The 16935-nt window shown below is 46.1% G+C and overlaps 1 protein-coding gene across 3 annotated transcripts in view; it reads right to left on the bottom strand.

Moving 5' to 3' along the window:
- LOC145136759 (uncharacterized) overlaps positions 1–16935 on the bottom strand; it is a 47360-nt gene that overhangs the window by 15087 nt on the left and 15338 nt on the right. The gene's annotated exons all lie outside the window — the stretch shown is intronic.

Below are 16935 nucleotides of genomic sequence, written 5' to 3'. Positions count from 1 at the left end.
GCTCTATTACCACTCAAGGTAAAGTATAGCGAGAAGACTCACCTCGGGTATCTCGGATGATCTCGCACACGAATCTACTGATCTAGTCCCCGCCTAATCACATACAAAGTATCCTCAATAAGTAAGGGCTCTCAAAGGATAGATTAAACCCCCTTCTACGATCCCTCAGAAGGGTAAAAGGCCATTTTACCCCTCCTTGACTCAAAAGTCCAACTGTTGACCGAAACCCTAAAAGTCAACGAAAGTCAACGACCACTCTTGACCCGACTCGCCGAGTGCACTAAGGTGACTTGGCGAGTACACGCCTGCCCTCTTCGCCCCTGGTCCTTTCTTGACTCACTGGGTCAACCCTATACTCCACGGGTCATCACAGATCGCGAGTCGCGGGGCAACCCGACTCAACTCGTCGAGTCCGCTCATGGACTCGGCGAGTTCATTCCATGCTCACACTCAAATGACCTTCTGAGGTCAGATCTGTTCCTCTAATCCATAGATCTGGCCTTCCCAACCACTATAATCACGTAAAGGTCCGACCTTTACACCCATGCAATGACCATAAAGCTTCTTTGGGTGAAATAACCCCTAAAATGGCAACCTAGGGCCATATCTCTAATGGAATAGCAAAAAGCAATATGGATAGGACTCTCTGGACCTCTTAAGGTCCAGATCTAGGAAGAACTCCACCTTGGGACCTCACATACTTTGAATCCAAGCCAAAGAAGGCACAAGAAAACCCTAGATTCAACTAGAACACCAAATACACGAGTTTGAGCACAGATTAGTACCTCTAGTAGCCTCCTCTGATGAAATGGATGATAGATCTGAGCTCCTCAACCTTCCTTGTTTGTCCTCCTTCCTTCTTTCTTGCAATATCACACTTAGAGTGATGAACTAGCCTTCCTCTTGCACCACAAGCCTTCTCTCTGATTTCTAGGGTTTCTCAGGGGTCTGATAGCCGCAAATGGGGGCTATAAAGGTCCTTAAATAGGGCTCAGGCCTCGAGAATTAGGGTTTCATTAAACAGCGTGGACTCGCCGAGTCCACGTATGGACTCGCGGAGTCCGTCACTAAATCAGTCCAACCATGCGCGATCCTACTCGGCGAGTCTAGGCGCCTACTCGCCGAGTCCCTCTCCAAAACTCAATATAAATGCATAAAATAAGATACCTAGGAATCCGGATGTTACATCATATGATTTAGTTAGTATTGATCAAGAAATAATTTGGAATTAATTTTGTGATCAAAAGAGACTAATTAAATTTAAGGGGATTGGTTTGGTAAATCATTCATTCTTATGGTGTGGGTCAATGATCCATGATTCTTTAGGTTGGGCTAAACCAATATTACAACCCATGGATGATCCATGGGGGTTTAAACCCATGGAGCCTAAGGAATATGGAAGGTCATACACATTAGGGTTTACATGGTGTAACCCTAATCTTGCCACACTATATAAGAAGCCCCTTAGCATCCAAAATGACACACTAGTGATCCTTGGAGTTCCATGAGCCGATTTTGGTGCAAGAAATACTCTCTCAAAAGTCTCCTTTGTTCTAGGTGTGTTAGGATTTCATTTGAGGTGCAACACTTGGGGCACTAAGTTCTTAAAGGCCAAACTCAAGAAGTCCTACAAGCTACAACAAAGAGGTAATTCTGTAACTCTCTTTTATGTTGATTATGTAATTTCCATGCTAGTTGTAGGCTTAATGCTTTGGAAACAATATTGCATGTATAATTAGAGAAAACATAGATCCAAAGCATTTAGGGTTGTATGTGCACCATAGGACGTTGTAGTATACTAAAACCCATCAGATCCTATATACCAGGATACAGATCTAACAGATCACTAAGCATATCATCATGCGATAATCAGGATAACAATCCAAAAGGGGCGACATTGGTGCCTTCGACCCTGTTAGTATAGTGAGGAAAACTCACATTTTCAAGTAGTGCTGAACCAACAAATCGAATCCCAAATCACAGCTCCAAACTCAACTGCTTGTAACCACCATATGACTGATTCCATTAGAATCCCAAATTACCAAAATACCCCCATAAGTCAAACTTGGTCAACCATGGTCAAAGTCAAAGTCAACGGTCAAGGTCAACAGTCCATGTTGACCCAACTTGTCGAGTTCATCTACTGACTCGTCGAGTTAATTCATATATCAGAAGGTCATGAAAAACTCGAGACAACTCGCTGAGTTACCCGAGTAACTCGTCGAGTTCTTTAGTGTTCAGAAGACCGGGAAAACCCTAATCAACTCGTCGAGTTATCTCACCTACTCGCCGAGTTCACTCAGTATCCAGAAGGCGGGTAAAACCTATCCAACTCGTCGAGTTAGCTAAGCAACTCGTCGAGTTCTTCCCATCTTAACGTGTTCAGCCCTTTCCAGTCGAATCCAAGGCCCCAAACTACAGATCTAGCCTCTTAGGATTGAGATACCACGTAAAGTTGCTAAGTTTACGTGCATGCAAGGCATCAAAGGGATTAAAACACTAAAACTAAGCTTAATAAGAGGTTTAGGGCATGGAGGATGGCCAAAACTTGATAAAGCTTGAGTCTTTACGCCTAAGGGGCCTGGAGGTGTCCAGATCTGAAGTTACAACTTCGAATCATGCTCATATTCCAAAAGTGGATCCAAAATGGGCTAAAAGACACTAAACTTTCATAGGATAAGATCTAAGAAATTGAAAGCCAAGGTAAAGACTTTTTACCTCCAAATGGTTGCTAACACAGTGTAAATGTCGGATCTATAGCTTCTCCCATCACTCCAACCTCTTCAAGCTCCAAGTTCCTTCACAACCACACCAAAATCACTCTCCAAGGCTCTCTCTCTCTCTCTCTCTCTCTCACACACACACGATAAGGTATAAGGCTCGAGCTAGGGTTTCTCTGGACAATAATGTGGTAAGGGAGGCTGGCGAGGGGACTTAAGGTCCTTTAAATAGGGTGCAAACCCTAAAAATTAGGGTTTTCATGAACAACCTCAACTCGTCGAGTTGGTTCCAAAACCACGCGACCTTATTAGTTTCTACACGATGAGTTGAGGCCTCCAACTCGTCGAGTAGGTGTTATGAAATTATTTAAAATCCCAAAAATTTCATTCCTGGAAATCGGGATGTTACAACGTTAAGAGACATCCCTCGACGTTAGACAACCACCTCATGGATATGATCGGATCATGAACTCCGTTAAATAAAAGTGGCTTCGTATTGTCGAAGTCCCGGTACTGGAAGGCCCTCCCAACGCCAATTCCTGCGACAGTAATGGCTGTGGTGGCGACAGCAACAACAGTCTCTGAAAGTGCAGCATACTAGTCGTCAAACAACTACATCATAACGGTATTGATAGACCCAAACAGCTCCGATATCTGCTCCCAGACAATAGAAACAACCTCATCCTGAATGATCTCCCTAGCCCGATCCTCAGTCAATCCCGACCCATCAAGGTCACCTGTCCCAGCTCAAATCGCCTCATAACCACCATACTGAAAATAAACCAGGGAAATTGTAATAGTCCGAAATTCAGGTGCATCTCTTAAACCCTTCTTCTTTATCAAGTTGTCAAATTTAGCCCCCACAAGGAAAAATATGGCAATTGAGTACGCTGGGCGTACTGAAGAGTACGCTGCGCTTACTCATGCGCTTATTTTGGATGCGGACTCGCCTAGCTACGCTGGGCGTACCCAGGGTTACGCTGGGCGTAGCTGGCCCAGATGCAAAACCCTAATTGTGGCTTGAGGGCTATAAAAGGAATGATATGGTCTTGTCCCCAGCCACCATCCCTCAGAGAGAAACCCTAGGAGAGCATTATTATCGTTCTAAAGCTAGTGTGTGAGTGTTTTTGAGCTAGAAAGTGCCTTGGTGTGTTAGTGAAGAAGAAGAGGAGGTTCTTGTGGAGGCTAGAAGTTGGAGTACAAGCTTGGATCTGAGTTCTACAGAGGGAGGAGCTTCACTTGGAGGTAAAAAGCTCAAAGCTTTCCTTGTTATTTTTGATTTGTGCTTCATGGACCAATTTTTAGGGTTTTTGGTCCAAAGGTGGAGACTTTATGAGCAAATGGTCTCCATGAGCTTAGATCTGCCATATTTTAGAGTAATATGAGTTGTGGGTTCATAAAAATCCAATCTTGGACGTGAATATTAAGTCATGCATGAAATAAAGGCTTTATGAGGAAAGAGGAAAGGTGTCAAAGTGATTAGTGACCTTTACAACCATGCAAAGGCTTAAAGGTTTCAACTTTATGGATTAAGTGACCTTAGAAAAGTCAGATTTGGAGTTTGAGTTTATGTCTTAACCGTTTAAGACCAAAAAATCCATAAGAGCATGAAACTGAGACTTACGCTGGGCGTAAATCTCAGTACGCGCAACGTAAGGGTTTGAGACCCTGATTCTGGATCGCCGGAGTACGCCCCGCATACAAGAGCTGGTACGCGCAGCGTACTGCCCCTGTTGACTTTCGTTGACTTTTAGGGTTTTAGTCAACATTTGGACTTTTGGGTCACGGAGGGGTAAAATGGTCTTTTACCCTTCTATGGGATTGTAGAAAGGGATTTAATCTAGCCTTTGAGAGCCATTATTTATTTGAGGATATTGTTTATGTGATTAGGCGGGGGCTAGATCAGTATATTCGTGTGCGAGATTATCCGAGTTACCCGAGATGAGTCTTCTCACTATACATTACCTAGAGTGGTATCTATGTGTAGACCGGAGGGTCTTGTGTGCTATGTGTATGTATGAGATTATGTGCATTGTGATATGTGTATGCTATGTGTTGTATAGACCGGCCCGGAGGGTCCAACGATATAGACCGGACCGAAGGGTCCAACGATACAGACCGGACCGAAGGGTCCAACGAGCTATGACCGGACCAGAGGGTCCAACGAGCTACGGGACTGGAGGGTCCCGCTAAGACACATCGACCGGAGGGTCGTACTGTAGCCTCGAGTGGCGTATGTGTTGTATGTGGTATTTTGGGGAACTCACTAAGCATTTTTGCTTACCGTGTTGTGTGTTATGTGTTTCAGGTACCAGTGAGGATCGCGGGAAGGGGCCGACATGACCATACACACAGATGGAGTTTTATTTACATTGAGATCTTGGGATTTTTTTATCGAGATGATGTTGATACATGGATTTTGATATTACATATGAATTTTTATTTTATTTGAAATGGAAAAATTGTTTTGAAAATTTACGTTGTTACAAGTTGGTATCAGAGCCTTGGTTTGAGGGATTCGGATGCACCTTCAGGCGTATCTGAACTCAAACTGAGGATTTGAGAATTTTTTCACAATAAAACAATTTTTCTAAAAGAGTAAAAGGTTTTGAAACGAGCAGATCAGAGCAGTGTGTACGATCAGCCAACGCCCGAACGGTGATTTCCCAAAATACCCTTACATTATGTGTTATGAGATATGATATGATGTGTTATAGAGTAGGCAAGGTATTCATATTAGGACTAGAGTGGCCTGATTTGTGATGCCTTAGCCTAGGAGATTACTGCTACTATGAGATGCTTGAGAGTGAGTAGGTAGCAGCGAGGAGCTTACGAGAGGTCTGCTGGAGGGTAGCCTATGCTTAGCGAGATATAGAGTACTTGTGATCTAGGATCCTAGGAGGAGGACTTGGAATGAATGCTGATGCGGTGTGAAAGGTAGTATAGGGCACGTACTACTGAAAACACCGGATCAGTGCACAGTCCAAGTAAGAATCCTTAGGGTACTAAGGAACAAGTAGGGTTGAGTTATCGAGTGCGAGTATACTCGAGCGAGTCTCTGATATTTCTATGTTGTATTTTAGAGACATCATGGTTGGGACACGCCACAGACCAGAGATGAGCGGCGTGAGTGACGAGGAGCTTCGTTAGATGATCCACGATGAGGTGGTTGCGGCTATCCGCGCAGAGATATCGGAGATGTTTGGGTCTATCAAGACCACCTTGATTGAGATGTTTGACGAGAGATATGCAGCGGTTACTGAGGCTGTGGCTGCTGCAGCTACTGCGGCTGTGGCTGCTGCTAGACCTCAGGGGGGTGACTCGTTGCTGTACTGGGAGTTCAGCAACACGAAGCCACCGGAGTTTGATGGGACGCAGGATCCGATTGCTGCGATGAGATGGATTTTGATATCGAGGGATGCTTCTACACCTGCTCGTGTCCGGAGCATCTGAGGGTTCGGTTTGCACTGAACCAGCTTCGCTTGGGGGTGAAGGACTGGTGGAAGTTTGTGACGGCGGACTTCACTACTGCAGAGCTTACTGCGGTGACCTGGGAGAGGTTCACCGCGATGTTTCGAGATGAGTATGTTCCCCCCGTGGAGAGGGAACGTATAGCCCAGGAGTTCTTGTCCCTCAAGAAGGGAACTGAGTCTGTAACAGTGATTACGAGGATGTTTCATGAGAAGGCGTTGTTTTGCCCTGAGCACGTGTCTACTGAGCAGACACATATGAGCCGGTACTTGAGCATACCGAGGAGGGATATTCGTGAGTTCATGGCGAACTCGTCATTCCGGACATTTGCTGAGCTCCAGGAAAATGCCCGGAAGAGGGAGATTGAGTTGGAGACTCAGGTCAGGGAGGAGGCCGACTCTCAGAGGAGGGACAGACGACCGACACAGGCTCAGCCGGCAGCCAAGCGGGCAAAGCCTGCTGATTCGAGGTCTGGGGGTCCGAAGGGCCGCACTTGTGGGAAGTGCGGCAAGAGCCATGAGGGGGTGCGCATAGCTGGGGTATGCTACAAGTGTGGGAAGGAGGGGCATTTTGTGAGGGATTTCCCCAAGGGATTCTCGGTTTGCTTTCATTGCAACCAGACCGGCCATCGGAAGGCCGAGTGCCCACAACTGCTGCAGGGATCAGCGCAGGGATCTGCACCTGTTGCTAGAGCTACCGAGACCCGGCCAGTGAAGGCCGAGGCACCAAAGGCTCGCGGGAGAGCCTTCCAGTTGACAGCGGAGGAGGTCCGCGCAACGCCCGATGTTGTGGCTGGTATGTATCCATTCATCTATTTATTTTGAGTCTGAGATATTTTGCTTATATTATGATATACGTAGGTATTTTTCTTGTGAGTTTTGTACCTGCTTTGGTGTTATTTGACTCGGGTGCGAGTCGATCTTTTGTGTCGTTAGCCTTTAGTTAGCACATCAGTATCCGTTGGGAGGCGTTGAGTCGACCTCTACGAGTTTCCATAGCTGACGAGCGAGCGGTGTATGTCACTAATGTGATTCGAGGATGTGTACTCGAGATCTTCGGTGTCGAGTTCCCGATTGATCTGGTCCCGATTGCGATGAGGGATGTCTGTGTCATCGTGGGCATGGACTGGTTGAGCAGATTTGGAGCGGTTATCGACTGCGAGTGACAGCTGGTGACCATACGAGACCCTAGTGGGGGAGTTCTTACGGTGTACGGCGAGGGTACCCCTTCTGGGTCAGCGTTCTGTTCGGCTGCTAGAGCAAGGCAGAGTCTACAGCAGGGCTGTAGTGGGTTTGTGGCCTATGTGATGGACACACGAGTGGCCGCGGAGAGGCCGAGTTCGGTTGATGATGTACCGATAGTGCGAGAGTTCCCGGACGTTTTCCCCGAGGAGTTGTCGGGTGTGCCTCCCGAGAGGCAAGTGGAGTTTCACATTGATTTAGTTCTGGGAGCGGCGCCTATTGCCAAGGAACCTTATCTCCTTGCGCCGCCAGAGATGCAGAAGTTATCCTCACAGCTTCAGAAGCTGCTGGGGAAGGGGTTTATTCGACCGAGTAGCTCGTCGTGGGGAGCGCCGATCCTTTTTGTCAAGAAAAAGGATGGTTCACACCGGATGTGCATTGATTACCGGGAGTTGAACAAGTTGACGGTCAAGAACCGTTACCCCTTGCCTAGGATCGATGATCTGTTCGATCAGTTGCAGGGAGCATCTTGGTTCTCCAAGATCGATTTGAGGTCTGGATATCATCAGATGAGAGTGCGGGATGAGGATATCCAGAAGACGGCGTTCATGACTCGTTATGGGCATTATGAGTTCGTGGTGATGCCTTTTGGGCTCACCAATGCACCGGCGGCGTTCATGGATCTCATGAACAGGGTGTGCAAGCCGATGTTGGATCGTTCGGTGATCGTGTTCATCGATGATATATTGGTGTATTCGAGATCCAGAGAGCAGCATGAGGAGCATTTGAGGGAGATCCTCGGAGTTCTGAGATCGGAGAGGCTTTACGCCAAATTCTCCAAGTGCGATTTCTGGTTACGAGAGGTCCAGTTCTTGGGGCATCTCGTCAACCAGAATGGGATATTGGTCGATCCGGCCAAGATTGAGGCAGTGATGAGATGGGAGGTGCCGAGATCCCCCACCGAGATCAGGAGTTTTCTGGAGCTGGCCGGCTATTATCGGAGATTTATCAAGGATTTCTCCAAGATTGTCGTTCCTATCACCAGGTTGACCCGGAAGGGCGTGGCTTTTAGTTGGGGTCCTGAGCAGCAAGCCTCATTCGAGACACTTCGCCAGAGATTATGCGAAGCCCCAGTGCTAGCCCTTCCGGAGGGAATGGAGGATTTTGTGGTGTATTGTGACGCATCGATATCGGGGTTGGGTGCGGTGCTGATGCAGAGAGGGCACGTGATAGCATACGCATCGAGGTAGCTGAAGACTCATGAGACGAGGTATCCCACCCACGATCTGGAGATGGGGGCAGTGGTGTTCGCCCTCAAGATCTGGCGTCACTATTTGTATGGGGTTCGGTGTACCATATACACGGACCACAAGAGCTTGAAGTATTTGATGGATCAGCCCAACCTGAATATGCGCCAGAGGAGATGGTTGGATGTGGTAAAGGATTATGATTGTGAGATCATGTACCACCCGGGCAAGGCTAACGTTGTAGCTGATGCCCTGAGCCGTAGGGCGGAGAGTGCCACGATGCAAGACGTTTGTATGAGGTTGACGGTGATGACTCCGGTGTTGGACACCATTCGGGAGGCCCAGGCAGAGGCCGTGAGACAGGAGAACCACAAGAGAGAGCGGGTGATCGGGCAGGTATCTGAGTTCGTTACCGATAGCCGAGAACTTATGACCTTTCAGGGTCGGATTTGGGTGCCGTTTATGGGCGGGGCACGTAGCATTCTGATGGAGGAGGTGCACAGGTCGAGGTTCTCGATCCATCCCGGGGCCACTAAGATGTATTTGGACCTGAAGAGAGACTATTGGTGGCCTTGTATGAAGAGGGATGTTGCGTGGTTCGTTGAGAGGTGCTTGACCTGTCGCAGGGTCAAAGCCGAGCACCAGCGTCCGCATGGCAAGTTGCAGCCACTTGAGGTTCCCCAGTGGAAGTAGGAACAGATTTCTATGGACTTTATCACCAAATTGCCAAGGACCACGAGGGGTGTCGATGCAATTTGGGTGATCGTCGACCGGCTGACGAAGAGCGCTCACTTCCTTGCCATCAGTGAGAGCTCTTCTGCAGAGAGACTGGCAGAGTTGTATGTGAGGGAGGTGGTATCGCGACATGGAGTACCGATCTCGATTGTGTCTGATCGAGATGTACATTTCACTTCCAGGTTCTGGAAGAAGTTCCATGAGGAGTTGGGCACGAGGCTGCATTTCAGTACCGCTTACCACCCACAGACTGACGGACAGAGTGAGCGGACGATTCAGACGCTCGAGGACATGCTTCGAGCATGTGTGTTGGACTTCGGAGGAAGTTGGGACACGTATTTGCCGTTGGCTGAGTTTTCCTATAACAACAGCCACCATTCGAGTAGTGGTATGCCTCCCTTCGAGTTGTTGTATGGGAGGAGGTGTCAGACTCCCATCTGCTGGGGAGAGGTAGGGCAGCGAGTGATGGCAGCACTGAGATAGTGCTTCAGACGACAGAGCAGATACAGTAGGTCAGACAGAGGTTGTTAACAACTCAGAGTCGCTAGAAGATTTATGCGGATAGGCGGCGGTCCGAGCTCGAGTTCCAGGTGGGAGACTTCGTACTCCTTAAGGTATCTCCTTGGAAGGGAGTGATCCGATTCCGGAAGAGGGGCAAGCTGGGACCCCGGTACATTGGTCCTTTCAAGGTGACCGCTAGGGTGGGCAGGGTAGCGTACCGTTTGGAGCTACCTGCGGAGTTGAGCCAGATACATGATACCTTCCACGTGTCTCAGTTGAGGAAGTGTATTGCCGACGAGACGACAGTTGTACCGCTGGAGGGTATTCAGGTGGATGCGAGCCTGAATTATGTTGAGAGACCAATCGCAATAGTGGATCGGAAGATCAAGGTTCTGAGGAATAAGGAAGTTCCACTAGTTCAGGTCCAGTGGCAGCATCGGAGAGGGTCCGAGCTGACTTGGGAGCCGGAGTTGGAGATGCGGGAGCAGCATCCGGAGTTGTTCGCGGCGTGAGACTTCGAGGGCAAAGTCTGGTTCTAGTGGGGGAGAATTGTAACAGTCCGAAATTCAGGTGCATCTCTTAAACCCTTCTTCTTTATCAAGTTGTCAAATTTAGCCCCTAAAGGAAAAATATGGCAATTGAGTACGCTGGGCGTACTGAAGAGTACGCTGCGCGTACTCATGCGCTTATTTTGGACGCGGACTCGCCTAACTACGCTGGGCGTACCCAGGGTTACGCTGGGCGTAGCTGGTCCAGATGCAAAACCCTAATTGTGGCTTGAGGGCTATAAAAGGAATGATATGGTCTTGTCCCCAGCCACCATCCCTCAGAGAGAAACCCTAGGAGAGCATTATTATCGTTCTAAAGCTAGTGTGTGAGTGTTTTTGAGCTAGAAAGTGCCTTTGTGTGCTAGTGAAGAAGAAGAGGAGGTTCTTGTGGAGGCTAGAAGTTGGAGTACAAGCTTGGATCTGAGTTCTACAGAGGGAGGAGCTTCACTTGGAGGTAAAAAGCTCAAAGCTTTCCTTGTTATTTTTGATTTGTGCTTCATGGACCAATTTTTAGGGTTTTTGGTCCCAAGGTGGAGACTTTATGAGAAAATGGTCTCCATAAGCTTAGATCTGCCATATTTCAGAGTAATATGAGTTGTGGGTTCATAAAAATTCAATCTTGGACATGAATATTAAGTCATGCATGAAATAAAGGCTTTATGAGGAAAGAGGAAAGGTGTCAAAGTGATTAGTGACCTTTACAGCCATGCAAAGGCTTAAAGGTTTCAACTTTATGGATTAAGTGACCTGAGAAAAGTCAGATCTGGAGTTTGAGTTTATGTATTAACCGTTTAAGACCAAAAAATCCATAAGAGCATGAAACTGAGACTTACGTTGGGCGTAAATCTCAGTACGCGCAGCGTAAGGGTTTGAGACCCCGATTCTGGATCGCCGGAGTATGCCCCGCGTACAAGAGCTGGTACGCGCTGCGTACTGCCCCTGTTGACTTTCGTTGACTTTTTGGGTTTTAGTCAACATTTGGACTTTTGGGTCAAGGAGGGGTAAAATGGTCTTTTACCCTTCTGTGGGATTGTAGAAAGGGATTTAATCTAGCCTTTGAGAGCCATTATTTATTTGAGGATATTGTTTATGTGATTAGGCGGGGGCTAGATCAGTATATTCGTGTGCGAGATTATCCGAGTTACCCGAGATGAGTCTTCTCACTATACATTACCTAGAGTGGTATCTATGTGTAGACCGGAGGGTCTTGTGTGCTATGTGTATGTATGAGATTATGTGCATTGTGATATGTGTATGCTATGTGTTGTATAGACCGGCCCGGAGGGTCCAACGATATAGATCGGACCGAAGGGTCCAACGATACAGACCGGACCGAAGGGTCCAACGAGTTATGACCGGACCAGAGGGTCCAACGAGCTACAGGACTGGAGGGTCCCGCTAAGACACATCGACCGGAGGGTCGTACTGTAGCCTCGAGTGGCGTATGTGTTGTATGTGGTATTTTGGGGAACTCACTAAGCATTTTTGCTTACCGTGTTGTGTGTTATGTGTTTCAGGTACCAGTGAGGATCGCGGGAAGGCGCCGGCATGACCGTACACACAGATGGAGTTTTATTTACATTGAGATCTTGGGATTTGTTTATCGAGATGATGTTGATACATGGATTTTGATATTACATATGAATTGTTATTATATTTGAAATGGAAAAATTGTTTTGAAAATTTACGTTGTTACAGAAATATCAGATAAACACATATCATACCGTGGGAACCAACTCCCAACGAAACCCTAGGGGTTGTGACTTCCCTGTTAAGCGTACGGGTCCTGTGCTTCCAGTAATAGGGGCCCATACTACCTTCCGCACCTACCTGTATTTGTCTCAGTGGATCATCACAATCACCCCAACCATGCTCACGGAAATACACATATACCATATTCTCACTTCTTAGAGAAAGGCTAGACATTCCTCGAGTGGTCGGCTGACCCCACATAACTCATCCATGAAACTTTCACCAACCCTATAGCACTCGTGTATGCTAATCATACATAACGTTGGATCCTATAGACAGTCGAATACTTGATTTTGCCCTAAGCCCACAACCAAACAAGGAATAGGAAATAAGGCTAAATCAAACATTCACAGGCTATAAAATCTTAGTTATGTGCAATTTGATGCATACACTAAGCAACTACCATAATGATGTCAATTTCATATAAGGAAAACCCTAGGCTGTCAGACATCATATAATCAGGAAATTCTATTATGCGATTCCTGAAGATCCCTATTCTATCACTAGCATGTTGTTCTAACATATTACAATATCAAATAACAGTGTGGTAATTTGGGGTCTACTTACTGGCTCTGGCTGATCATACACATCGTATCCACTCTTGATTATTTTGAAAACAATTTTGAAAATCATTTGTTTAAACCTTTTCGTTTCCTTAGTTTGAGACTGGATTCACACGGATGTTCCTCCAATTCACTCAAACCAAGACTATGATACCAACTTGTAACATCCCAAAAATCACAACAAATTTAAACTTTTTAAAAACAACCAATAATCATAAAATGTTTGCTAAATAATTGTTTCTAAATTGTTTATCCATATCCAAAAATCATAAAGCCATAAGCAGAGGATATGTACGGTCACGCCTTTGCCTTCCCGTGATCATCAGAAGTACTTGAAACAACAACTAAAAACCCTAAGCCAAAGCTTAGTGAGTTCCCCCAAACTACCACCACATACAACATATCAAACAACAACATGATTAATCGAGCCTTCAACCTAACTAGACCGCCTCGCAGGGCCTACAACCTTTCTGGACCGCTCCCGAGCCTTTAGCATGACTAGACCGCCTTGAAGGGCCTACAACCTATCCGGACCGCTCGTCGGGCCTTCGGTCTGACTGGACCACCTTGTGGGGCCTACAACCTATCCGGACCGCCCTGGGTATCTTGTCCTTTACCATAAAGAAAGACCGCCTCAACCCAACCAACCATAACATGTCGACATATACATAACAAATAAACATATAACCAAGCATCAGACAAACATGTAGATTCACAAATCACTACCACATGCTAACATCATATTTACCAGGATACCGATCTAACATATCTCTAAAGCATCACAACATACTATCATGTAACAGGATATACAATCCACTGGGACGGACTTGGTGCCTTCGACCCGTAAGTACAGTGAGGAAGACTCACCTCACAACCCGACGAAGAAAACTGATCAATACTCTGATCACGAATACCAGCTCCACCCAAGTCCTAAATGTCTAAACATTTTCCGTTAATAAAATTATCATAATTTCCTAAATTAACCTTAAAAATTGGTCAAAGCTAACAACTCATCTGAGTCAACCCAGCCGAGTCAAACCAGTCACATCAACTCAGCCGATTTGACACAAAATGCTTATGCGGGGCGTACTTCGAAGGTACGATGGGCATACCCAAGCCTTGACCGTAGTGGGGATGGTTGACCTCGTATGCGCTTCGTACTCCAGGTACGCATGGCATACGCCCATGCCTCTTAAATCTCCATTAAGAGCTTAATGACTTAAGTTCTCACGTCCATCTTTCAGATCCAAGGCCAAAATACTGCCAGGAGTCATAAAGTTTCCAACTTTATGAGTTTGCATGTCCATTAAGTAATTAACTCAACATCTTAATGCATTATGACATTCTAAGCAATGCATGGAGTGAAACTAACCGCCGATACTACATCTTTATGACTTAAGACCCTTCTAAATGTCTAAATGAAACTTCACCAAGTTCATAACTTTATATTTTCAAGTGATGCCAAATGATGGTTAGTTTCTGGATCTAAAGTTCTTCACTCCTCCAAGATGGTCTCTACTTCCTTCCTTCTTCTTCAAAGGCACAAAACACACACAAGCTTAGAAATGATTAACAAGGTGGATTAGGGTTGCAAGGACGTTCGAAAGGATGGATGCTGATGGAAGGAGCCAAGGTTAGGAGTTAATGATGAATAAATAGGGTCCAAACCCTAAATATTAGGGTTTGGAACATCACCACGTACACCCTACGTACACAAAGCGTACACCCAGCGTACGTGGCTCCGCCCCAACAATCCGAAAGTGGCAATAACAGCCCCTCTCATCCACAAGTCTTACATTATAAGGACCAAAATGCAATAAATATCAATATTAGGGTCAAAAATGAAATTACCTCAAAACACGATGTTCCAAGGATGGTCCAAACAATCAAGATAAAGTCTTTAAGTCTCAAAAGGGCGAAGAATGCATCTTGCTCAACATAATCCATTAAGTCTAATTCTCCAACCTTCAGATTTGAATCAACATGATGTTTAGATGGATAAAGTTTCCAACTTTATCCATAATTGTAACACCTGATTCCCGGTACATATTTAATTTAAAACATTTCTGTATTTTCTCTGGGACTCGACGAGTTGGTGGCCTAACTCGTCGAGTAGGGTCGTGATCCGCGGACATTTTAAGTGACCTACTCGACAAATCGGGAGACTGACTTAGCGAGTAGGTGCTGTTTGAGGGAAACCCTAAATCCGAGGGTTTGCACCCTATTTAAACGCCTTATTGCAGCCTCCATTGTCCCTTATGCTCCCAGAACACCTCTTATCGAAACCCTAGCCGCTTTGAGTGATCTAAGGCCATTTTTGGTGCTTTTGGGTGGTTGTGAAGCTTGGAAGGAAGGGGGAAGCTTGGGAATTCGAGTTGGGGCTTGTAGATCCAGAGATCTTATTCCATCTTCAGCTCAATCAAGGTAAATGCCCCCTGTTTTGGTATTTCTTTTGGTTGTTCATCTTTAGGGCTTAGATTTTGGGTGCATTTAGGGCTTTCTAAGCCATTTCCGGATTTGTGAAGTGATTCATGGAGTTCTACTTTCAGATCTGAGTTATTGGAGGGGTCTCATGGAATAAAGGTGCCAACTCTATGGCCATGAGAGCCCCATGCACATTTTAGAGCACCTTTTATGGATTTTTGAGCTAAAAACCCCATGCATGTGCACCAAGTTTGGAACTTTACGTATAAAATGGACATTAGGAGGCCAGATCTATGGTTTTGATGTGTTAAGACCCATTTAAATCGACTGTATAGAAATGGTCAAGGATAGACTCGCCGAGTTGTTCTTGGGACTCGGCGAGTCGAGGCGTAATGACCACCAAATCCATTCTGCGAATGGACCAGCTGTTAGGGAGGGAAGTCCCGTAGATGTTTAGACGCGAAAAAGGACCTGAGAACCATGGGACTCGACGAGTGTATGAACAGACTCGGCGAGTCCAAGGCAATCTCCCAACCCTTGAAGATGGACTCGACGAGTTGTTCTACAACTTGGCGAGTCATAGACTGGACATGTTCTTATGAGGGAGATGAACTCGCCGAGTTCAAGGAAGAACTCGACGAGTCGGATGAAGATGGTCCCGATAGTTTGGAGGAAGAAGAACCCGTCGAGTTCTTGCTAGACTCGACGAGCGGAGTAGGGGTTGTATCGGATTAGTGGAGTATGGACTCGGCGAGTTGGCGGGCCAAATCGGCAAGTCAGGTCAACTGGATGTTGACTTTGACCAAGGTTGACTTTGTCTGGTTATGGTATTGACCCTGGTTAGGGTCATATGTTCTGTTTGATGACTTGAGGATTGTCGTGTAGGGATTGAGGAGTCGAGGGGAGCCGACCTTCACGTCGGGGGCAGTTCAGACGCTACACGACATCGAGGTGAGTTACCTTCCAGTAGGGGTGGGTCTAAGGCCACAATGCCGACCCACCAACAGGGAGATTTAGTAGGTAATTGTCTTTGTGATAATTATCTTGGTTTGGTTATGTGACTTGGTCATGAGATATGCTTGCGTAATATGGACGCTGTGTTAGTGGGAGTGACAGGGAATAGTCTTTCCCTAGCATAGGTCGTTAGGACTAATGGGTAGGTCAGTACCCCGATATGCCTGACTGTATGTTTATACGTTGCTATTGTATGCTAGTGGTAGGGAGTGAAATAGTCCCCAGTTACCGGTTGAAAGATACCGATGGTAGTTACCGGTTGAAAGATACCGATGACAGTTACCGATTGAAAGATACCGATGGCGGATACCGGTCGAAAGATACCGATGGTAGTTACCGGTTGAAAGATACCGACGATATTATATGGTATGCGGTATGATGGGGAGCTCACTAAACTTTGTGCTTACAGTTTTTGGTTGTGGTTTCAAGTACCTCTTCGTCAAAGGGGAAGGAGCCGGCGGTGTAGCAGCGCATCACACACATGATTTCCGCATGGAGTTTTCTGGGATTGTACTCTGATTTTTATTACTTCCGATGGTATGGTTTTCAGACACGTTGTTATGGTTTTTTTAAATTGATATGACATTGGCAGTGTTTGGTAAATTATGTTATGAATTATTTAATTTAAAAATGAAATTTTTGGCCTCGATTTTTGGGTTGTTACAAGTTGGTATCAGAGCCCTGATTTGAGGGATTCGGACACACCCTTGGGGGTTTCTGGATTCAAACCGAGGGACTAAAAGATCTTTTTAAGTAAAACAGTTTCCAAAATTTTAAGT

Source organism: Lactuca virosa, chromosome 9 (genome assembly GCF_052849685.1).
Source record: "Lactuca virosa cultivar CGN04683 chromosome 9, Lactuca_virosa_CGN04683_v6, whole genome shotgun sequence".
Taxonomy (NCBI): Eukaryota; Viridiplantae; Streptophyta; class Magnoliopsida; order Asterales; family Asteraceae; genus Lactuca; species Lactuca virosa.
Note: the sequence above shows the minus strand (reverse complement) of the source record. Positions and strands in the feature narration are given on the sequence as shown.